At 37.1% G+C, this 25630-nt stretch overlaps 1 pseudogene; it reads left to right on the top strand.

The window, feature by feature from the left end:
* The first annotated feature begins 213 nt into the window (after window positions 1-213).
* LOC108635270 lies at window positions 214-25621 on the top strand (annotated as a pseudogene).
* Window positions 25622-25630: the final 9 nt, after the last annotated feature.

The raw sequence follows: 25630 nt of genomic DNA, 5'->3' as shown, positions 1-25630 counted from the left end.
TGTGGTGTACAAGCAAGGGTGACAGCACTGACAAATCAATACTAAACACCACTGTATAATCTCGAAACGTTCTGCACTTTGCCTTTTCACTTGATTTCCACATCTGCTGACTATTCATGTAATCTACTTTTTTAAGGAATAAGAGTTATAATTTAACTTCTGGTTGATGACTTCTGGATATAAGCCTGAGCAATAGCAAAAGTTTACAGTAATTATTTTTAAAGGACTGCATATGAGCAAGATGTCTATGAAAAGACTCTCGCTTCTGCTGCTGCTACAGCTGACTTGTACTTTTAGCGTGGGAGTTGTGGAAAGGTGCTGGTGTGGCCAGTGGAATTTAGTCCCTGGATGAATATGAAGACAATTCTGGAGGAACTTGTCACGAGGGTCATGAGGTGACTGTTCTGATATCTTCAGCTTCCACTATTCCTAATTCCAGCAAACCATCTACTATGAGATTTGAGACTTTTCCTACAACTTTAACAAAAAGTGATTATGAGAATTTTATGGAACGTCTTCTTGAGGAATTGACATATGTGGCGAAAGATTCCTTTTGGTCCTATTTGGCAACAGTGAAAAGCTTCATTTTGGGAATTTTTTGATACTGCTCTAAGATGTGTAAAAATTGTTTCCAACAAAGAGATTAATGACAAAAACTACAGGAATCAAGGTTTGATATCCTTATTGCTGATGCTTTGGACCCTGCGGTGAACTGCTGGCCTGAATTACTTAAAATACCATTCGTGTACAGTCATTTACACCTCACCTGGGCCATATAATTGAAAAGAATAGTGGAAGACTTCCATTCCCACCATCTTATGTACCTGTTATGTTTTCAGAATTAAGTGATCGCATGACATTCATGGAGAGGTCAAAAATATGTTTTACACACTTTATTTTGACCTTTTCTTCACAGCATGCAACGATAAGAAGTGGAACCAGTTTAACAGTGAAGTACTAGGTAAGTTGGACTTCCTGATAGCTCAGTGGTAGAGAATCTACCTGTCAAGGCAGGAGACACAGGTTTGATCCTTTGGTCAGAAAGATCCCTTGGAAAAGGAAATGGCATTCCATTCCAGTGTTTTTGCCTGGGAAATCCCATGGACAGAGAAGCCTGTTGGGCTATAGTCCACGGAGTGGAAAAGAGTCAGTTATCACTTAGCAACGAAACTACTAGGTAATTCATGTTTTTAGTTGGTAGAATGAAGTCTTATCTTCCTAGTGCCTTGGAAGTTGAGTTTGTCTAAATATAAATTCACAAAAATTTATCTCAAATAAGTGAAACAGTGAAATAAAAATATAAAATGACCCTCAATCTAACAAATATTATGCAAACACTTATATTATAGAGTAGGGTAAAGCCCATTACTAGTATCAGATACCGGGAAGTCATTTACCACAGACAAGTACCTAGGACATCTGCAATTGACTATCCAACTTACAAAACTTCTTTTTTTAACTTAAAGTCATTAAGAATCTCATAAACTTTCTTGATAAATGAAGACATGCACATTGAGAATTATACACATATTTGTATTATAAGTATCCAGTTAGCTTTTAGAAATTGTTTCTGCTTATGTAGAAACAGATGTATTCCAGATATACTTTATTATCCTATACTATGCTATGTATAGATTTATCAAGAAACAGACACATTCGAATATCGTGGCCAAAACATCCCAAGTTCCTTCACAAAAATTATCTAATATACACACATGACAATAGTCTCATTTGATCAAATATTTGTTGTTGTTTTCCTTTTTACTTTCAGGAAGACCTACTACCTTATCAGAGACAATGGGGAAAGCTGAAATGTGGCTCATTCGAAGCTACTGGGACTTTTCATTTCCTCGTCCACGACTACCAAATGTTGAATTTGTTGGAGGGCTCCACTGCAAACCTGCCAAGCCTCTGCCTAAGGTCACTTACTCCTTCTTGCTGTTCTTTTTGAACTTTGTGTTTTCAATAGGAATATTCTGTATTCTTTATTGAGAATGTTTGATTATAGGTAGTCAGATGTGGGAACCTGGATAAAGTGAACTTTCACCTAGAAAGTGATGTATTTCTGTATCAGCACATCTATCTGAATTTCATTATCATTACAGAATAAACTAGAGTACATGGGACACTTTGATAATACATCAGTTAAATTACAATTTCATTATTCACACATAAAGAAGCATCATTCATTAAAGGACACTTATAGTTCTTTATAAAAATACATATTTCATACAAATAAAATAATAGCGATATTATCACCTGGTGATGCCATCCAAACACCTCATCTCACTATAATATGTTACATTATAATTGTATTATAATTATTATAGGATAATTTTGTATATACCATATTCCAGAAGTGAGTGCTAATATAGACAAATGGTGTAGGCACAGTTTCTACCACCTGACAGTCCACCTGAAATGACAGAACACAAGTTGTAAAAAATGTTATAATATGGAAAGACCAGAGTGCTAAAGAAATATTCAGCATGAATCATATAATGTGTCTCTGATTCACAGACAATTATGAGATCTGAAGCATGCTCAGGAATAAACAGAGGAATAGGGCAGGGGTGGAAGAAGATATGGACTTCTCTTTTAGCTCAGTTGGAAGAAGATATAAAAGAAAGGTAGGTGGAGTGGTAATGACAGTTGCCAAAAAGTCCAAGTTTAGTTTGGATAGGAAAAGGCTGAATAAAGAAGATGATGCTATAGAGGTAAGTTGGAAACAGATAACTGTAAAGATTTGAAACATCTAGTAGGGGCATTGGGAAGAATATTGAAAGGATTAAGAAAGAAAGAGGTGATGGCAGTGGTTTGGTCTCTAAGTTGCGTCCGACTCTTGCCATCACATGGACTACAGACTGCCAGGCTCCTCTGTCCATGGGATTCTCCAAGTGTGAATACTGGAGCGGGTTGCCATTTCCTTCTCCAGAGGATTTTCCCAACCTGGGAATCCAACCCAGGTCTCCTGCATTGCCGGCAGACTCTTTACCGACTGAGCTATGACAAAAACCCTGAGAAAGAGATAATCATATATTATTAAAAATAAAAAGTGAGATGTCGTCACTGGGTTGGATTGTAAATGGTAAAGAGTAGGAAGAGACCATTTAGTAGATTATTGCTAGATATAGACAATAATGAGTGAAAACTAGAGAACAGTATTCACAGGGATATCACATTAACTCATTTTTTCTTTATGTTAAATTAATTTAATTGGAGGATAATTACTTTACATTATTGTGGTGGGTTTTGCCATATATTGACATGAATCAGGATGATTTACTTTGAATAAATTTAAATAAATCTCTGGGTTGGGAATAAAAACATACAGTTATATGTACATTCATTTCTATTGTTGGAAATGGGTATTTATTTTAGCTAGTGCTGTGGTGAAAAGCCTTAAAACTTACAAAAATACTTTAATATTTCATCTTCTTCATCTGGTAACCAAAACCTTAAAAATTCCTGACATTAAAAATCTTTATATTAAATGCTGCTGCTGCTAAGTCACTTCAGTCATATCTGACTTTTTGTGACACTATGAACTGTAGCCCACCAGGCTCCTCTATCCATGGGATTTTCCAGGCAAGAATACTGGAGTAGGCAGCCATTCCCTTCTCCAGGGGATCTTCCCGACCCAGGGATCAAATCCTGGTTTCCTGCACTCCAGGCAGATTCTTTACCATCTGAGCCACTAGGAAATGTTAAATTATACTAAATCAGACTTCTGCACAGATAAATAAAATATATTAAATGAGATACAATAAAATATTTACTTGGAAAATAACAAATATAATAAGATCACAGTTTTCTTGAACATTAAAAGGGCATAAGCTAGGATTACAACTTTTAGGATATATATCATAGTGGATTATTTGATTATAGGAAGAGAATAAAGATTAAAATGACAGCACACATTTTAGCATAATATCTTCAAAGTCCACCCATATTGTCGAAAATGGCAGGATTTCCTTCTTTCTTGTGGGTGAATAATAGTTCATTCTCAGCACATGTGTCTCCGTGTGCGTGTGTGTCCATGTCTGTGTGTATCTATGAAACATCTTTAAATAATTCATCCATTGGTGGGCACTTAAGTTTTTTCCCTTAGCTAATTGTGAATAATGCTGCAGTCAACATGGAGCCCATATACCTCTTCTATATCCTGTTTTTATTTCCTTTGACTGTATACCCAGAAGTAGAATTGCTGGATCATACAATAGATCTATCTTTAACTGTTTTAGGAACCTTCAATGTATGTTCCATAAGGGTTAAACCAATTTACATTCCCACTGAGAGTGTACAAGCATTCACTTTTCTCCACATTCTCACAACACTTTTCTCTTCTTGGTTATAGACTTTCTAATAGGGGGGAGGTAATATCTGATTGTGAGTTTGAAATACATTTCCCTGATGATTACTGATGTTGAGTATCTTTTCCTATACCTGGTGACCATTTGGAAATCTTCTTTGTAAAGGGTCTATTTTGTTCATCTGCCCATTCTTTACTTGAATTTTGTTGTGTGAGTTGTGCATATATTCTGGATCTTAACCCCTCATTCAATATGTGGTTACAAAACTTTTCTTCTACTCTGTAGATCACATTTTCGTCTTGTTGATTATTTCTTTTGCTGTGCAGAAGCTTTTAAGCTTGATGTAGCCCCACTTGTGATTTTCCCTTTTGTTGTGGTCTTGATGTCCTATACAAAAGCATCATTTTCAAGACCAGTGTCAAGGAGTTCCTAACCTTATATTTTCTTTTAGGGGTGTTATGGTATCTGGTCTTGTGTTTAAGTCATTGATACACTGATACATTTTGAGTTGTTTTTGTGAGTGGTCTGATTTTTCGTTTTATTCCATAGTTTATCCAGTTTTCTCAGAAAAGAAAGAAGTGACTAACATTTCCACAATTGGTGTTTTTGTCTCCCTTGTTGCTCCCTTGTTGACTATTAGTTGAACCCTGTATGCTGTTCCATGGTCTATGTGTCTATGTGGGGGCCAGTACACTATTTGAAATATTGAAACTTTGTGGTAAATATGAAATTTCAAGGTGTGATTCTTTGGGCTTTTGGTAATGTCACCATTTTAGCAGTATTAGTCTTCTGGTCCATGTCATATGATGACTTTCCATTTATTTGTGTTTTCTTCTATTTCTACAATTTCTTATAGTTATCACTGTACAGATCTTACACGTCACTGATTAAATTTATTTCTAGTTATTTTCTTCCTTTTGATGCTATTGTGAATGGGATAGTTTTTTTCCAGATGTTTCATTATTAGTACACAGTAAGGAAACTGAATTCTATATAGTGCAAGTAGGCATCCTTGTTTTGTTTCTGATTAGAGAAAAAGCTTTCAAGTGTTCACTGTTGAGTATAACGTTAGCTTTGGGTTTGTCATATATGTTCTTTATTACATTGAGATATGTTCCTTCTATACCCTATATGTTGAGGGTTTTCTCATGAAAGAATGTCATATCTTGTCAAAAGTTTTTTGGACATCTATTGAGATAATCAAGTTATTTTATTGTTCATTCTATTTATCCTTGCATCACAGAGATAAATCTCACATGATCTTACTATATAATTCTTTTTTTTTTCAGAGTAATAATCCCTTCATTTTATTTATTTTTTTAAAGTCTTTTACCTTTATTTTTTTTTAATTTTTATTTTTACTTTATTTTACTTTACAATACTGTATTGGTTTTGCCATACATTACCATGAATCCACCACGGGTGTACATGCGATCCCAAACATGAACCCCCCTCCCACCTCCCACCCCACAACATCCCTCTGGGTCATCCCCATGCACCAGCCCCAAGCATGCTGTATATTGCATTGGACATAGACTGGTGATGTGATTCTTACATGATAGTATACATGTTTCAATGCCATTCTCCCATATCATCCCACCCTCTCCCTCTCCCTCTGAGTCCAGAAGTCCGCTTTAAACATCTGTGTCTTTTTTGCTTTCTTGCATACAGGGTCATCATTGCCATCTTTCTAAATTCCATATATATGTGTTAGTATACTGTATTGGTGTTTTTCTTTCTGGCTCACTTCACTCTGTATAATCGGTTCCAGTTTCATCCATCTCATCAGAACTGATTCAAAAGTATTCTTTTAATGTGCTCTTGAATTTGGCTTGTTGATATTTTGTTGAGAATTTTTGCAACAATACTCAATCTGAATATTGACTTTAGTTTTATCTTCTTGCAATGTGCTTATCTATTTGGTATCATGATCATGGTGATGACCTTGTAGGATGACTTTGGAAATGTTCCTACCCTCCTCTTTAATTTCAAAGATTTTTTGAAGAACTAGCATTAATTATTCTATAATATTTCATAGAATACATCAGTGAAGCCATCAGGCCCTGGGCCTTTTGTGTGTTGATAGGTTTTTGATTACCAATTCAATTTCTTTACTTATTAGGGCTGTTCAGATTTTCTCCATCTTCCTGATTCATCCTTGGTAGGTTCTGTTTTTAAGAACTTCTCCATTCTTCTCATATATGGATTAATAATTTCTTAGCTTATAATTATTCATGGTAGTCTCGGGATCCTATGTAATTTTTCAGAATTAGTTGTAATGTCTCCATTTCATTTCTAATCTTATTTATTTGAGTCACTTTTTTTCTTGATTAGTCTAACTAAAGGTTTTCAGTTTTGTTTATCTTTTTGAAAAAAACAGAGAAGGACAAATAGTATAAGAAATCACTTGTATATGAAATCTAAAAATGCCAAACTTGTAATAACAGAGAGTAATATGGTAGTTGCCAGGACTGAGAGTTGGAAGAACAGGAGAAATGTTGTTTAAGGATACAAATTTGCATTTCTTAGAAAATAAATACGAGAGATCTAAGGTGCAGAACAGTGAATATGCATACATGCTCAGTCATGTCTGACTCTTCGTGACCCTGTGAACTATAGCCAGCTAGTCTCCTCTGTCAATGGGATTTCCCAGACAGGAATATTGGGGTGGGTTGTCATTCAACATTTGGAATTATTCTAGTATAGAAAGTAACTTTTTCTTAATCAGAAAGGATCAGGACCACAAAGCAAAATAATTCAGAAAAAATTCCAGGCAAATACGGATTCACCTGGAGCTTTATTTAGTTAGAACTGAATTACTCAAAAGCTGACCAGACCTGTGCTGCAGAAAGCCCTGGGCACCTTTTCCTCTGTGGAGCAGGTGCTCCCAGGGGGACTCATTGAAGTCAAGTTGAAGGTCCTTCACCGCAGTTAGACATAACACATCCATCTGTGACATTAATTATGCAAGTTCAGGACAAAGGCATCATATGTAAAGAAACACAGCAATATGGTCTCTCAAATAAGTAACTATACAAGTGTAAATTTGGATTACAAATAGAACTCACAGAACTATTTCATAGAACTTCCAAACTATAATACTTGACTCTTCAAGTCAGTAGTTAGTATTTTAGACAGAGTTTGGAAATTATGACAAAGTCTAAGATGAAGAATAGGATTACAGAGCTGAATGAATGCCATAAACTGATTCAGATCATATTTTTTTATAGTGCTCATAGTCAGGAAATGAAATATTAATGAATAACCTAAATAATTCTCAAAAAGTCTGTCTGGAATAAATAAATGAGTTAGCAGAATTACAATAACAAAGAACCAAAGGGAGTTGAATCTGGCAAGTAACTTCCTTCCAAAAATCTATGTTAATAATTAACATCAAGACTAATGAAGAGTCTGAGGATAATAGAGTTTAATAGTATCTCCTTGTCACTACTAGTACTGGCTCTATCTTATTTCCTGCTTATACAGAAACACATTTGCACAAATATATATAATGGAAGAAATTGACCTCATATCACCCATTCTTTCCGCAGGATCTCAAGGATGAAAAATGTTTTTAAAAAATATAAAAAATAATATAAAGTCCCTCAAAAAAATTTTAATGATTTTATAGTGTGAAATATTTATTAGTACAACTGACCAAAGTCCAAGATGTGAAGTTAATATGTTTAAGAGAATTGGGAGAGTCGGGTGGGTGAGGGAGGGAAATCACTCTATTAGCTAACTGTATAGTATGTGATAAGAATAATGCATACTTTCTAATATAAAACCTGTCTACACATAGAGCTCAGCAATTCCTTTTCTGGTTTTATATTCAAAATAATTGAAATTAGGATCCCAATGAGATATCTGTACAACAGATTCATGAAAGCTCTATTCACAGGAGCCAAGAGGTTTAAGCAACCCAAATGTCTATCAACAGAGGAAGCAATAAACAAATATCATATATACAAACAATGGAATATTACTCACCTTTAAAAGGAAATTCTGACACATGTCACAACATGAATGAACCTTACATTAAGTGAAAATAACTAGTCAGAAAAAGACAAATACTCTACAATTCAACTTATAAGAAGTATCCAGACTAATCTCATTTGTAGAAACAAAGTAGAATGAAACTTGCCAAAGGCTAGAGAAAGAGGAAAGTAGAGTTTCCTAATGGTCATAGACTTCCAGTTTTGTCCGATGAAAAAGATCTGGAGATTGGTTGCACAATGTGAGTATACTTAGCACTACTATACTATACACTTAGGAACAATTAAGAAAGCAAATTTTATGCCATGTGTATCTTACCACAATATTTTTGTAAGAAATCTCTACTCTAATCTCGAGACAATTTCTGATTTTCTCTCTTTTTCGCTTGTAGCAATCCCTTCAATAATGTATGTTATGTTGCTGCTGTTTTGTGATGGGGCAAATTCTTTTTTCACAGGAAATGGAAGAGTTTGTGCAGAGCTCTGGCGAAAATGGAATTGTGGTGTTTTCTTTGGGGTCAATGGTCAGTAACATGTCAGAAGACAGAGCCGAGGTGATTGCATCAGCCTTTGCTCAAATTCCACAAAAGGTAGATACAATACATTAATCATGGACAAGTATTTAATAAGTCTGTGAAACTCTGTAAAGATATGATTTTAGACATTTCCTATCACTTTGTCACTTGTTCCTTTTCTTTGAAGGACTTCTGGGCACACAGCACACATACAGATGCTCTCGGGAGTTAAATTTTAACAATAAATGTAGTCATGCAATATTGATTCAAGTCAAACAATTCCACTTTTCATTGTTTATGGAAGTAAGGTTTAATAATTTGTAAGTTAAGAGAACATACTTCTTCAGCAGCACTAATTAACATCATTAAAAAAATTCTGCTGTTGTTGCTTAGTCATTAAGTCATCTGAATCATTGCAATCCCATGGACTACAGCATGCTGGGCTCCCCTGTCCTTCACTATTACCCAGGGTTTGCCACAATTCATGTCCATTGATTTAGTGATGCTATCTAACCATGTCATCCTCTGCCATCCCTTCTCCTTTTGCCTTCAACCTTTCCCAGATCAAGATCTTTCCAAACAGTTACCAGGTGGCCAGAGTATTGGAGCTTCCACATCAGTACTTCCAATGAATATTCAAGATTGGTTTGCTTTAGGATTAACTGGTTTGATATCCTTGCAGTCCAAGGGATTTTCAAGAATCTTCTCCAGCACCACAATTCAAAAGCATTAACTCTTCAGCGCTTAACCTTCTTTAAGGACTTCTTGGGTGGCTCAGATGGTAAAGCGTATGCCTACAATGCAGGAGACCTGGGTTCAATCCCTGGGTCGGGAAGATCCTCTGGAGAAGGAAATGGCAACCCACTCCAGTACTCTTGCCTGGAAAATCCCATGGATACAGGAGCCTTGTAGACTACAGTCTGTGGGGCCGCAAAGAGTAGGACATGACTGAGTGACTTCACCTTGTCTTACCTTACCTAACCTTCTTTACTATCCAACTCTCATTTCCATGCATGATTACTGGAAAAAAAAAAAAGCTTTGATTATATGGACCTCTTTTGGCAGAATGATGTCTCTGCTTTTAATATTCTGTCTAGATTTGTCATACCTTTTCTTTCAAGAAGCAAGTGCCTCTTCATTTCATGGCTACAATCACCATCCACAATGCTTTTGGAGCCCAAGAAAATAAAATATGTCACAGCTTCCACATTTTCCCCATATATTTGCCATGAAGTGATGGCACCAGATGTCATGAACATATTGTTTTGAATGTTGAGTTTTAAGACAGCTTTTTCACTTTCCTCTTTCACCCACATCAAGAGTCTCTTTCAGTTCAGTTCAGTCACTCAGTCGTGTCTGACTCTTTGCGACCCCATGAATTGCAGCACGCCGGGCCTCCCTTCCATCACCAACTCCCAGAGTTCACTAAAACTCATGTCCATCGACTCGGTGATATCATCCAGCCATCTCATCCTCTGTCGTCCCCTTCTCCTCCTGCCCCCAATCCCTCCCAGCATCAGAATCTTTTCCAATGAGTCGACTCTTCTCATGAGGTGGCCAAGGTACTGGAGTTTCAGCTTTAGCATCAATCCTTCCAATGAACATCCAGGGCTGATCTCCTTCAGAATGGACTGGTTGGCTCTACTTGCAGTCCAAGGGACTCTCTAGGGTCTGAAATTCCACTAGCTTTCTTCTCAGTAATACTTCCTAAGGTTCCATTTTCTTCACACTCCAAGATGTGTGGCACTAGATGAGTGACCACACTATCATGGTTATCCAGGTTACTAAGACCTCTTTTGTATATTTCTTCTGTGTATTCTTGCCACCTCTTCTTAATATCTTCTGCTTCTGTTAGGTCCATACCATTTCTGTCCTTTATTGTGCCCATCTTTGCATGAAATGATCCCTTGGGATCTCTAATTTACTTGAAGTGATCTCTAGTCTTTCACATCCCATTGATTTCTCTATTTCTTTGCATTGTTCATTGAAGTCCTTCTTATCTCTCCTATCTATCCTCTGGAATTCTGCATTCAGTTGAGTATAGCTTTCTTTTCCTTTCCCCCTTGGCTTTCATTCCCTTTCTTTTCTCAACTATTTATAAAGCCTCCTCAGATAACCACTTTGCCTTCTGGCATTTCTATTTCTTTGGGATGGTTTTAATCGCTGCCTCCTGAACAATGTTACACACCTCTATCCACAGTTCTTCAGGCACTCTGTATATCAGATATAATCCCTTAAATCATTCATCACCTCCACTGTGTAATTATATGGGATTTGATTTCTGTCATACCTGAATGGCTTAGCTGTTTTCCCCACTTTCAATTTAAGTCTTTCTTCAATTCAAATCTGAATTTTGCACTCAGGTGCTCATGATCTGAACCACAGTCAACTCCAGGTCTTGTTTTGCTGACTGTATAGAGCGCCTATCTTTGGCTGTAAAGAATATAATCAATCTGATTTCAGTATTGACCATCTGGTGATGTCCATGTATAGAGTCATCAGTTGTTGGAAAAGGATGTTTACTATGACCAGTGTGTTCTCTGAACTAAAGTCTGTTAGCTTTTGTCTGCTTCTTTTAGTACTACAAGGCCAAACTTGCCTCTTATCTTAGATATCTCTTGACTTTTTACTTTTACATTCCTATCCCCATGATGAAAAGACTTCTTCTTCATTTTTTTTTTTTCTGTTAATTTTAGAAGGTCTTGTAGGTCTTGCTGAAATCAATCGACTTCAGCTTCCTCAGCATTAGTGGTTGGTGCACAGACTTGGATTGCTGTGATGTTGAACGGTTTACCTTGGAAATGAACCAAGATCTTTCTGTGGTTTTTGAGATTGCACCCAAGCACTGCATTTCAGACCTGTTTGTTAACTGTGAGGCTACTCCATTTCTTCTAAGGGATTCTTAACCACAGTAGTAGATATAATGGTCATCTGAATTAAATTCATTGAACTCGACCATTTTAATTCATGGATTCCTAAGATGTTGATATTCACTCTTGCCATATCCTGCTTGACCATGTCCAACTACCTTGATTTCATTGGCCTCACATTCCAGGATCCTATGTTATTTACAGCATCAGACTTTCACCACCAGACACATCCACAACTAAGCATCATTTCTTCATTGGCGCTGTCACTTCATTCTTTCTGGAACTATTAGTAATTGCCCTCCAATCTTCCTCAACAGCATATTGGACACCTTCTGACCTGGAGAACTCATCTTCCAGTGTCATATATTTTGTCTTTCCATACTGTTCATGTGGTTCTTAAGGCAAAGATACTGGAGTAGTTGTCCATTCCTTCCTCCAGTGGAACGCCGTTTGTCAGAACCCTCCGCTATGACCCATCTGCCCTTGGGTAGCCGTGCAGAGCATGGCTCATAGCTTCATTGAGTTACACAACTCAGTTTAGCATGACAAGGCTGTGATCTATGAAGGGGATTAATAAATTTTAAATAAGCCAAAATATTTATCTTAGGTGATTGACTGCATATGTTTTCTTCTTTGTAATCAAAACGTGTAAAATTCTAATAAAATAACTTCCCATTTTAACTACTTGATATAAGAAAACTCTTTTATAACAGTTAAAAATAAATCAGTGAATATTGAATTTGAAAATGAGCCCTAGCATATAAAGAAAGCGAATGAATATGTAGGTTATGTGTAATCTGCCTCTGACTTATTGTATTAGAAATAAAACCACCTATCCATGAAAGAAAAGCTATGACAAGTCTAGACAGTGTATTAAAAAGCAAAGACAGCATTTGCCTGGAAAAGTCCATATAGTCAAAGCTGTGGTTTTTCAGTAGTCGTGTATGGATGTGAGAGTTGGACCATAAAGAAGGCTGAGTGCCAAAAAATTGATGCTTTTGAATTGTGGTGTTGGAGAAGACTCTTGAGAGTCCCCTGGACAGCAGGATCAAACTGGTCAATCCTAAGTGAATTAACTTTGTATATTCATTGGAAGGACTGATGCTGAAGCTGAAGCTCCAATACCTTGCCACCCGATGCAAAGCGATGGCTCATTGAAAAAGACCTTGATGCTGAGAAAGATTAAGGGTAGGAGGGAAAGGGAATGACAGAGGATGTGTTGCTTGGATAGCAACACTGAATCAATGGATATGAATATGAGCAACTTCTGAGAAATAGTGAAGGACAGGGAAGCCTAGCATGCTGCACTCCATGGAGTGCAAAGAGTTGGACACAACTTAGTGACTGTAAAGCAACAATAAAGCAGTTTTTTTTTTTAATATTTGAATTGTTCATTGAAAATCTCACTTGTCTCTGCCATCATGTGTACATAATTAATACATCAAACGTAGGTATTCCTATTTATGTCTTCGTATTACTAGTTACCATTACTTCATATGTCTTCATTTCCTTACATGTCATATGGAAGGCATGTAATTATATGTATCTTATTCAATTTAGAAAGTATTAGTATAACTTTGAAGTTCAACTCATAAAATAAAGTATTTCCTTTACTTTTAACAGGTGCTATGGAGATATGATGGCAAAAAACCAGATAACTTAGGACCCAACACCCGGTTGTATAAATGGCTTCCCCAGAGTGACCTTCTTGGTGAGACTTATCACAACAAATAATGAAAACATGAGTAACAGCTGAGCAGAGTGAGAGTGCTTCAACAGGAAACACACTTACAAAGCAATTATTAAAACACTGAAAAGGAAAACTTTACTACTTTATTATAATTTTCTTTGCTATGAGAAAAAAAGGAGAACACATAACAGATGTCAGTTTATTCTACATAGTCACATCCCTCACAGCCAGAATCTTTACTTCAGCTGTAATTACTTCTCACAGTGAACTTTTCAATAATTTCCTGGATTGTAGTTCTGTCTCTGAATTCTTTCCTTATACTTATCATTTCCATTCTGTAGAGGTATGTTAAATGCTACTAAAAATAAGAACTCTTCTGCCATTAGCAATGACTCTCAATTTCCTATTAAAAAAAATGCACAATCATTTTTGTGAGGCAATAACACACTTCATGATAAAATGTAGCTTTTCCTTCCTCTGGTTCCAGTGCCACTACCATTATCCTTCTTTTCCCCAACACCATTCCTATCAAACTAAATGACTTCACTATATCTTTAGGTGATAAATTCTGGCATGCCCTCCTCTTTTTTTGCACATGTGGTTTCTTTCACCCAGAATGGTCTTTCAAGTTATTCACCTGCCAATCCTGGATTCATTTGTGATGTTCAAGTGACTCAGCACTTCTTTCACAAAATCTTCATTTACGCCTTCAGCAGACATAGCTGTTTCTTCTCTGAGTTCTGAAAGCAAGTTAAAAGCACTTTCAATATACATAATAATGTTATCTAAAAGATACTGCTTCTTCTAGTGCCTTATAATACCCATTTCTCATTTTATTCTGTTATAATTAATAATCTTCCTGAAATTCACTCAATCCTAGGCCATCCAAAAACCAAAGCCTTTATAACTCATGGTGGAAGCAATGGTGTTTATGAGGCCATCTATCATGGGATCCCTATGGTGGGCACACCTTTGTTTGCTGATCAAGCTGATAACATCGCTCGAATGAAATCCAAGGGAACAGCTGTCAGGTTGGACTTGGAAACAATGTCAACAAGAGATTTGCTCAACGCATTGAAGGAAGTCATTAATAATCCTTCGTGAGTATATATATATATATATTTTTTTCTTTACTAGGCACTCTTTCTAGAGAAGTTCTCATCTGAAGGCGAGGGAGGCAGCCATGAGTCTCCACATAAGCACAATGAGGCATAAGATTTGCTCAATGTTTTGGAAACAGACAAAAATAACGGGTTGTGAATGTCACATTAAGTTTTTTTCATGGTTTTATGGAAAAGGTTTCTCAGCGTTTTAAAGATAGTGGAGAAATTTGAAAACTTAATCATTAGAATGAGAAGAACCATTGAAATTCTAATGGATTCAGAAGCATTGAGAACAAAGTTATTGCAGGGAACCATGAACAATATGGATACTCATCTGCCCACTTTACTCTTTCAGCATATGACTTCTCAAATATTTTTTTTAATTTTTATTTTTACTTTATTTTACTTTACAATACTGTATTGGTTTTGCCATACATTGACAGGAATCCACCACGGGTGTACATGCGTTCCCAAACATGAACCCCTCTCCCACCTCCCTCCCCATAACATCTCTCTAGGTCATCACCATGCACCAGCCCCAAGCATGCTGTATCCTGCGTCAGACATAGACTGGCTATTCGATTCTTACATGACAGTATACATGTTACAATGCCATTCTCCCATATCATCCCACCCTCTCCCTCTCCGTCTGAGTCCAAAAGTCCATTATACACGTCTGTGTCTTTTTTGCTGTCTTGCATACAGGGTCGTCATTGCCATCTTTCTAAATTCCATATATATGTGTTAGTATACTGTATTAGCGTTTTTCTTTCTGGCTTACTTCACTCTGTATAATCGGCTCCAGTTTCATCCATCTCATCAAAACTGATTCAAATGAATTCTTTTTAACAGCTGAGTAATACTCCATTGTGTATATGTACCATGGCTTTCTTATCCATTCATCTGCTGATGGACATCTAGGTTGTTTCCATGTCCTGGCTATTATAAACAGTGCTGCAATGAACATTGGGGTACATGTGTCTCTTTCAGTTCTGGTTTCCTCGGTGTGTATGCCCAGAAGTGGGATTGCTGGGTCATAAGGCAGCTCTATTTGCAAATTTTTAAGGAATCTCCTCACTGTTCTCCATAGTGGCTGTACTAGTTTGCATTCCCACCAACAGTGTAGGAGGGTTCCCTTTTCTCCACACCCTCGCCAGCATTTATTGCTTGCAGATTTTTGGATCGCGGACATTCTGACTGGTGTGAAGTCGTAACTCATTGTGGTTTTGATTTGTATTTCTCTAATAATGAGTGATGTTGAGCATCTTTTCATGTGTTTGTTAGCCATCCATATGTCTTCTTTGGAGAAATGTCTATTTAATCCTTTGGCTCATTTTTTGATTGGGTCGTTTATTTTTCTGGAATTGAGCTGCATATGTTGCTTGTATATTTTTGAGATTAGTTGTTTGTCAGTTGCTTCATTGGCTATTATTTTCTCCCATTCCGAAGGCTGTCTTTTCACCTTGCTTATATTTTCCTTTGTTGTGCAGAAGCTTTTAATTTTAATTAGATCCCATTTGTTTATTTTTGCTTTTATTTCCAGTATTCTGGGAGGTGGATCATAGAGGATTCTGCTGTGATTTATGTCGGAGAGTGTTTTGCCTATATTCTCCTCTAGGAGTATTATAGTTTCTGGTGTTACATTTAGATCTTTAATCCATTTTGAGTTTATTTTTGTGTGTGGTGTTAGAAAGTGATCTAGTTTCATTCTTTTACAAGTGGTTGACCAGTTTTCCCAGCACCACTTGTTAAAGAGATTGTCTTTACTCCATTGTATATTCTTGCCTCCTTTGTCAAAGATAAGGTGTCCATATGTGTGTGGACTTATATCTGGGCTTTCTATTTTGTTCCATTGATCTATATTTCTGTCTTTGTGCCAGTACCATTCTGTCTTGATGACTGTGGCTCTGTAGTAGAGCCTGAAGTCAGGCAAGTTGATTCCTCCAGTTCCATTCTTCTTTCTCAAGATTGCTTTGGCTATTCGAGGCTTTTTGTATTTCCATACAAATCTTGAAATTATTTGTTCTAGTTCTGTGAAAAATATGGCTGGTAGCTTAATAGGGATTGCATTGAGTTTGTAAATTGCTTTGGGTAGTATGCTTATTTTCACTATATTGATTTTTCCGATCCATGTACAGGGTATATTTCTCCATCTATTAGTGTCCTCTTTGATTACTTTCATCAGTGTTTTATAGGTTTCTATATATAGGTCTTTAGTTTCTTTAGGTAGATATATTCCTAAGTATTTTATTCTTTTCATTGCAATGGTGAATGGAATGTTTCCTTAATTTCTTTTTCTACTTTCTCATTATTAGTGTATAGGAATGCAAGAGATTTCTGCACATTGATTTTATATCCCGCAACTTTACTATATTCGTTGATGAGCTCTAGTAATTTTCTGGTGGAGTCTTTAGGGTTTTCTATATAGAGGATCATGTCATCTGCAAACAGTGAGAGTTTTACTTCTTCTTTTCCAATTCGTATTCCTTATATTTCTTTTTCTGCTCTGATTGCTGTGGCCAAAACTTCTAGAACTATGTTGAATAGCAGCGGTGAAAGTGGGCACCCTTGATTTTTTCCTGACTTTAGGGGAACTAACTGACTTTCACCATTGAGGATAATGTTTGCTGTGGGTTTGTCATATATAGCTTTTATTATGTTGAGGTATGTTCCTTCTATTCCTGCTTTCTGGAGAGTTTTTATCATAAATGCATGTTGAATTTTGTCAAAGCCTTCTCTGCATCTATTGAGATAATCATATGGTTTTTATTTTTCAATTTCTTAATGTGGTGAATTACATTGATTGATTTGCAGATATTGAAGAATGCTTGCATCCCTGGGATAAAGCCCACTTGGTCATGGTGTATGATTTTTTTAATGTGTTGCTGGATTCTGATTGCTAGAATTTTGTTGAGGATTTTTGCATCTATGTTCATCAGTGATATTGGCCTGTAGTTTTCTTTTTTTGTAGTATCTTTGTCAGGTTTTGGTATTAGGGTGATGGTGGCCTCATAGAATGAGTTTGGAAGTTTACCTTCCTCTGCAATTTTCTGGGAGAGTTTGAGTAGGATAGGTGTTAGCACTTCTCGAAATTTTTGGTAGAATTCAGCTGTGAAGCCGTCTGGACCTGGGCTTTTGTTTGCTGGAAGATTTCTGATTACAGTTTCAATTTCCGTGCCTATGATGGGTCTTTTAAGATTTTCTATTTCTTCCTGGTTCAGTTTTGGAAAATTGTACTTTTCTAAGAATTTGTCCATTTCTTCCACGTTGTCCATTTTATTGGCATATAACTGCTGATAGTAGTCTCTTATGATCCTTTGTATTTCTTTTGTCTGTTGTGATGTCTCCCTTTTCATTTCTAATTTTATTCATTTGATTTTTCTCTCTTTGGTTCTTGATGAGTCTGGCTAATGGTTTGTCAATTTTATTTATCCTTTCAAAGAACCAGCTTTTGGCTTTGTTGATTTTTGCTATGGTCTCTTTTGTTTCTTTTGCATTTATTTCTGCCCTAATTTTTAAGATTTCTTTCCTTCTACTAACTCTGGGGTTCTCCAATTCTTCTTTTTCTAGTTGCTTTAGGTGTAGAGTTAGGTTATTTAGTTGACTTTTTTCTTGTTTCTTGAGGTATGCCTGTAGTGCTATGAACTTTCCTCTTAGCACTGCTTTATAGGGTCCCACAGGTTTTGGGTTGTTGTGTTTTCATTTTCATTAGTTTCTATGCATGTTTTGATTTCTTTTTTGATTTCTTCTGTGATTTGTTGGTTATTCAGATGTGTGTTGTTCAACCTCCATATGTTGGAATTTTTAATAGTTTTTCTCCTGTAACTGAGATCTAATCTTAATGCATTATGGTCAGAAAAGATGCTTGGAATGATTTCGATTTTTTTGAATTTATCAAGTTTAGATTTATGGCACAGAATGTGATCTATCCAGGAGAATGTTCCATGAGCACTTGAGTAAAAGGTAAAATTCATTGTTTTGGGGTGAAACGTCCTTTAGGTATCAATTAGGTCTAACTGGTCAAATGTATCATTTAAAGTTTGCGTTTCTTTGTTAATTTTCTGTTTAGTTGATCTATCCATAGGTGTGAGTGGGGTATTAAAGTCTCCCACTATTATTGTGTTATTTTTGATTTCCCCTTTCATACTTGTTAGCATTTCTCTTACATATTGTGGTGCTCCTATATTGGGTGCGTATATATTTATAATTGTTATATCTTCTTCTTGGATTGATCCTTTGATCATTATGTAGTGACCTTCTTTGTCTCTTTTCACAGCCTTTGTTTTAAAGTCTATTTTATCAGATATGAGTATTGCCACTCCTGCTTTCTTTTGGTCTCTGTTTGCATGGTATATCTTTTTCCAGCCCTTCACTTTCAGTCTGTATGTGTCCCTTGTTTTGAGGTGGGTCTCTTGTAAGCAGCATATAGAGGGGTCTTGTTTTTGTATCCATTCGGCCAGTCTTTGCCTTTTGGTTGGGACATTGAAACCATTTACGTTTAAGGTAATTATTGATAAGTGTGATCCCGTTACCATTTACTTTATTGTTTTGGGTTCGGGTTTATACACCCTTTTTGTGTTTCCTGTCTAGACAATATCCTTTAGCATTTGTTGGAGAGCTGGTTCGGTGGTGCTGAATTCTCTCAGCTTTTGCTTGTCTGTAAAGATTTTGATTTCTCCTTCGTATTTGAATGAGATCCTTGCTGGGTACAGTAATCTGGGCTGTAGGTTATTTTCTTTTATCACTTTAAGTATGTCTTGCCATTCCCTCCTGGCCTGAAGTGTTTCTATTGAAAGATCGGCTGTTATCCTTATGGGAATCCCCTTGTGTATTATTGTTTTTCCCTTGCTGCTCTTAATATTTCTTCTTTGTGTTTGATCTTTGTTAATTTGATTAATATGTGTCTTGGGGTGTTTCGCTTTGGGTTTATCCTATTTGGAACTCTCTGGGTTTCTTGGACTTGGGTGATTATTTCCTTCCCCATTTTAGGGAAGTTTTCAACTATTATCTCCTCAAGGATTTTCTCATGGTCTTTCTTTTTGTCTTCTTCTTCTGGGACTCCTATAATTTGAATGTTGGAGCATTTCATATTGTCCTGGAGGTCTCTGAGATTGTCCTCATTTCTTTTAATTCATTTTTCTTTTTTCCTCTCTGATTCATTTATTTCTACCATTCTATCTTCTATTTCACTAATCCTGTCTTCTGCCTCCGTTATTCTATTTGTTGCCTCCCGAGTGTTTCTGATCTCATTTATTATTCATTATATATTGACTCTTATTTCTTCTAGGTCCTTGTTAAACCTTTCTTGCATCTTCTCAATCCTTGTCTCTAGGCTATTTCTCTGTGATTCCACTTTAGTTTCAAGATTTTGGATCATTTTCACTATCAATATTCAGAATTCTTTCTCAGGTAGATTCCCTACCTCTTCCTCTTTTGTTTGGTTTGGTGGGCAACTCTCCTGTTCCTTTACCTGCTGAGTATTCCTCTGTCTCTTCATCTTGGTTATATTGCTGCGTTTTGGGTGGCCTTTTTGTATTCTGGGAATTTGTGGAGTTCTCTTTATTATGGAGCTCCTCACTGTGGGTGTGGTTGTATCAGTGGCTTGTCTAGGTTTCCTGGTTAGGGAGGCTTGTGTTGGAGTTCTGGTGGGTGGAGCTGGGTTTCTTCTCTCTGGACTGCAGTGGAGTGACCAGTAATGGGTTATGAGAAGTCAAGGGTTTTCGAATAACTTTGAACTGCCTGTATATTGAGGCTCAGGGTGTGTTCCTGTGTTGTTGGAGAATTTGCGTGGTATGTTTTGTTCTGGAACTTGTTGGTCCTTGGGTGGAGCTTGGTTTCAGTGTAGGTATAGAGGCATTTGATGAGCTCCCATTGCTAAATGTTCCCTGAATTCAGGAGTTCTCTGATGTTTTCAGGCTTTGGACTTAAGCCTCCTGCTTCTGGTTTTCAGTTTTATTTTTACAGTAGCCTCTAGACTTCTCCATCTATACAGCACTGATGATAAAATATCTAGGTTAAAGATGAAAAGTTTCTCCACATTGAGGGACACTCAGAGAGGTTCACTGAGTTACAAGAAGAAAAGTGGGAGGGGGTAGTTAGAGGTGACTGGAATGAGATGCGGTGAGATCAAAAGAGGAGAGAGCAAGCTAGCCAGTAGTCACTTCCTTATGTGAGCTCCATAGTGTGGACCGCTCAGAGGTATTTACAGAGTTATACAGGGAAGAGGAGAGGGAGGAAGTAGACAGAGGTGGCCAGGAGGATAAGAGATAGGAATGAAAAGGAGAGAGTCAAATCCTGCCAGGAACCAGTTCCTTAGGTGTTCTCCACCGTCTGGAACACACAGAGATTCACAGAGTTGGATAGAGAAGAGATGGGGGAGGAAAGAGACAGAGGCCACCTGGTGGAGCAAAAGGAGAGTCCAAAGGAGGAGAAAGTGATCAAGCCAGTAATCTCGGTCTCAGGTAAAATTGGATAGTGAAGTTTAGGTTTTTAAATGTACAAAATTGACAACAAAAACCAAAGAGCAAAGATTAAAAATCTAGAGTAGAGGTTGGATTTTCAAAAATACAATATTAAAGAAAAGAAGCAGAAGGAAAAAGGAAAAAAGAAAAAAAAAAAGGAAAGAAAAAAAAGGCACAAGAATTATCAAAAAAAAAAAAAAAACACCTACAACCACCCAAAGACTATATATGGTGTTTGCCTTAAAAAAAAGAAAAATAGAGTCATTTGTGTTTTTTTTAATAGTAATAATAGGTTATAGAAATAAAAATTAGAGGAGAAATAGAAGACTTAACTATAAAAATAAAGTTAGAAAAAAAAGAAAAAAAAAAGGAATGATTTTAAAAATAGTAAAAATATCTGGCCCTTCTCTGATGTTGTGGGCAGTGTGGGGTCACTTCCAAGGTGGTTCCCTCTGTTTAGCTTCTTCTGTTTGCTGGTTTTTTAGGCTCACTAGTTCAGTCACGCTGTGGGGAGGTGGGGATGCTGCAAACAAATAGCGCTGTCATGTGCACAGTGTCTCAGCCCCGCTGGACCTGTCCCTTCTCGTGGCGTACAAACCGCTCCGGTCTACGATGCTCAGCCAGGAACCTTCTAGGGCCGGCCCTAGGCTGCGTGCACTTCCCTGGTCTAAGCTGCTCAGGTTCAGCGCTCAGGTAGCCCTCAGAGGCACAGATTCGGTTGGGACTGCGTTTTGTGCCCTTCCAGGGTCCGAGTAGCTCAGGAGTTTGGAGAGCACAATCACTGCGACTTGTCGCCTTTTCTGCCTCTGCTGCTCAGTTTTCTGGGTGGACCGCTGGCGCCCCTTGTGAGGCAGATGGTGACTGTCAAGCACCCCCAGAAGTCTTAGGAAAGAAGGCTGCTTGCAGTTAGGTAAGTGAAGTCTCTCTGGGTCTGCAATTGCCCCTTTCCAGCCCTTACGGCTCTGGCTGCCTGTCCCCGGCAGGGGATGGTCTGCAGCCAGCTTTTTCCGTTCCATCCTTTGTTCTGTGCTTGGTCCTGGCGGTGTCTTATGTTCGAGCTTTTCGTGTGGTAGCTATCCCACAGTCTGGTTTGCTAGCCCAAGTTAGATCGTTCTGGTTGCGCGTGGGGCGTTCCTGCCCGATTCTTACAAAGCACTGCAGCCCGCGCCTCCCGCGCGTCCCTGCCCTGCCCCCACTTCCTAGTGGCGGATGCAGGCATCTGTGCTGCTTTTCCGCTGGGGAGTTACTGTTGGGCTTGTAATCTCTTGGTTTTAATTATTTCTTTATTTTTCCCTTCCTGTTATGTTGCCCTCTGTGTTTCCAAGGCTCACCACGGACTCGGCAGGGAGAGTGTTTCCTGGTGTTTGGAAACCCCTCTTCTTAAAATTCCCTTCCCGGGATGGGCTTCCCTTCCCAGGACAGAGCTCCTTCCCCACCTCCTTTGTCTCCTTTTTCATCTTTTATACTTTTTCCTACCTGTTTTTTGAAGACAATGGTCTGCTTTTCTGGTTGCCTGATGTCCTCTGCCAGCCTACAGAAGTTGTTTTGTGGAGTTTGCTCGGCGTTGAAATGTTCTTTTGAGGAATTTGTGAGGGAGAAAGTGGTCTTCCCATCCTATTCCTCCGCCATCTTAGGACCACCACAAATATTTTAAACTCTTAAAAGATGGTTTATTTTCAGTAAACCACCATGACATAATCCATTTCAAATTCCAATTGCATTTACTATTTTCCGAGTTTTCTATGCTAATATTTTGACTCCATCTCTGATAAATGATAAACAGCTATAATTTTCTAACTACCCAGTTTCAAATATGTATATCCTATTTATAAATGTGGGTATATTTTTTTTTTAATTTTTTACTGTGGTCATTTTGTCTTGTTTGGAAGAATTATAAAATCTAAACATAATTGACTTGGGAAGAATATGTTGATATGAAAAAGTGAAAGTGTTGGTTTCTCAATTGTATTTGACTCTTTGGGACCCCATAGACTGTATCCCACCAATCCTCAGTCCATGGAATTTTCCAGGCAAGAACATGGGAGTAGGTAGCCACTCCCCTCGCCAGAGGATCTTGCTGACCCAGGGATCAAACCAGGTCTCTGCATTTCTGGCTGATTCTTTACATCTGAGCCACCAGGGAATCCCATATGTTGGGATATTCCTTTTTGTAAAAAATGTTACACAATTTTTACAGGTTATTTTCCATTTAAAGTAATTACCAAATAGTGGTTAAATTTCCAGTGTTGCATAACACCTCCTTGAGCTTATGTTGTTCCCAGTAATTTTGCCTCCTACTCCCCCACTTGTGTGTTTCTACTCCCCCAAATCTGGTGTCCAATAGATTGTTCTCTGTATCTGCTAGTCTGTAATAATATTTTGATCCCATCATTCATACATGGTAAACAACTAGAATTTTCTAATTTTCTCAATTACAACTATGTACATACAGCTTATAAATGTAAGCATATTCAGAGTTCTTTTATTCGTGCTCATTTTTGTCTTATTTGGAATAGGTAGTTATGTTGGGATATCCCTATTTAAAAACCACATTTTCTGAAAACAGAAATATTTAATTTCCAAATCACCTCAGGATATACATGAATTTCAATGACACAATTATATTAATATCACAAATATGATGTATATATTCCCCCTTTTTTGTCATAATGAGTTTGTGAAGAAAGCATTTTGAGAATGTGTCAGTAATGGCGGCAAAAATGAATTGTGTGTTTTATAAGCAGTGTTATTTAAATTTAATTTTAGCACAGCTATTGTCCTACGTGAGCAGCATAAAAAGCACTTTTTTTCTTTTTTTGAAAGAAACAAATCTTTCTTTTGCTGTTTTTATGTAAATGTACATATCTCTAGTATATTTGTATGCCTTTTTAATTTTTAATAATGTAATGTTGATGTCAAAAATGAAAATATACTGAATGTTCATGATATGCTACATGTTGTATTTAGTAAAAACAGTGTTACTTTACACATTTTAAGTAACTTCTTTATTGTTAGTCTATTCCTCTTGTATTTAAAAAATATGTTTCCAGGATTACTGCAGTCTTTTGCAAAAAACCCAGTGCTCCTCCTGTGTTTTGACAGTAAAGGGAGAAAAGTTACTTCCATTTGTTATTACTACACTGCCATGTTATAGCACTTTGTGATTTAAAGTTCATGAGCTATATCTCTTTATTCTTCCTTCTTGTCTATTAGTCTGCCATTATTTCAGCAATAGAAACAAGTGTGTCTGCAATGCCTGAGAGTGAAATCTTGAGCCTTCTCCAGAAGGCTCATGACAAAGAACCAGAATAACAATACAAGAACCAGAACAACAATACTAGTAAACATTCACTGAGTGTCTACTGCATGCTAGGAATGCCTCTAAGAATCAATACAATATTCTCAAAATAATTAGATAAGATACTATTCCTAGCCATTTCATATAACAATGAAAAACTGAGAAACAGATTCTATCATAATTGAGCCCTCCAGAGTAAAATTAAAAGTTTAAAAATACAAATGTTTTAAAATGTTAGTAAAATTAATTTTCTTAAAAAAAAAAAAAATCAGAGGAACAGAAAAATAAAAAAGCAGCCAACAAAGTAAGAGTCAGGAATCAAACTGAGTCAATCTACTTCCACACTTTCAACCACCACTTCACTAATGTAAGACCAGCCCTGTCTGGACATGTCTCCAAACCTCATCCCTGACTTACCTGCTATATCTAGAGTATAACATTTTGAAATACATCTACCAGGTCTATTAACAATTCCTTATGAGATAATTCAAACTTTGGACAGACATATTATGAATTTCTTTTCTTTTCTTTCCCTTTGGGAGAGCTTGTTCCATCTTTAGAATACACAGTCTTGTTCTCTCCCATTTTCTTTCTTTTCTTTGTAGCTTGAAAACTGTGCATTTAAGAAATCCTAGCCCATAAGCTAATATCTCAATAATCACCTCGGAGAAAATTATCTGTTTTTCTTCCACTCCTGTGTTGCACTCTGTTACCATCTGCAAGGAATTTTCACATTTTTATCTATTATAGCTCATTCCATAAATGATAATGGTTTGATTTTCCTTCAGCTACAAAGAGAATGTGATGAGATTATCAGCCATTCAACATGATCAGCCTATGAAGCCCTTGGACAGAGCAGTCTTCTGGATCGAGTTTGTCATGCGCCACAAAGGAGCCAAGCACTTGCGGCCAGCTCTCCATGACCTCACCTGGTTCCAATACCACTCTCTGGATGTCATTGGGTTCCTGCTGGCCTGTGTGGCAACTGCCATATTTGTCATCACAAAATGTTGTCTATTTTGTTGCTGGAAGTTTGCTAAAACAGGAAAGAAGGGGAAAAGTGACTAGCTGTAGCTGAGACTCAGCGCAGGTGTCCCCAACCTCTGAGATCGAATGCCTGATGATCTGGGGTGGAGCTGATGCAATAATAGAAACAAAGTGAGCAATAAATGTAATGTGCTTGAATCGTCCCAAAACCATTGCTTCCTATCCCAGTCCATGGAAAAATGGTCTTCCACGAAACTGATTCCTGGGGCCTAAAATTTGGGGTACTGCTGCTCTAGCAGTTCTGCCTCATAAGTAGAACTCCTCCATAAAATGATGTGGGTATGTATTGAAATTTATTATTTTAATGCAAAAGTATACTAAAAAGATATGGTTGAATT

The sequence above is a fragment of the Capra hircus genome, unplaced genomic scaffold (assembly GCF_001704415.2).
Source record: "Capra hircus breed San Clemente unplaced genomic scaffold, ASM170441v1, whole genome shotgun sequence".
NCBI classification, from domain to species: domain Eukaryota; kingdom Metazoa; phylum Chordata; class Mammalia; order Artiodactyla; family Bovidae; genus Capra; species Capra hircus.
Note: the sequence above shows the minus strand (reverse complement) of the source record. Positions and strands in the feature narration are given on the sequence as shown.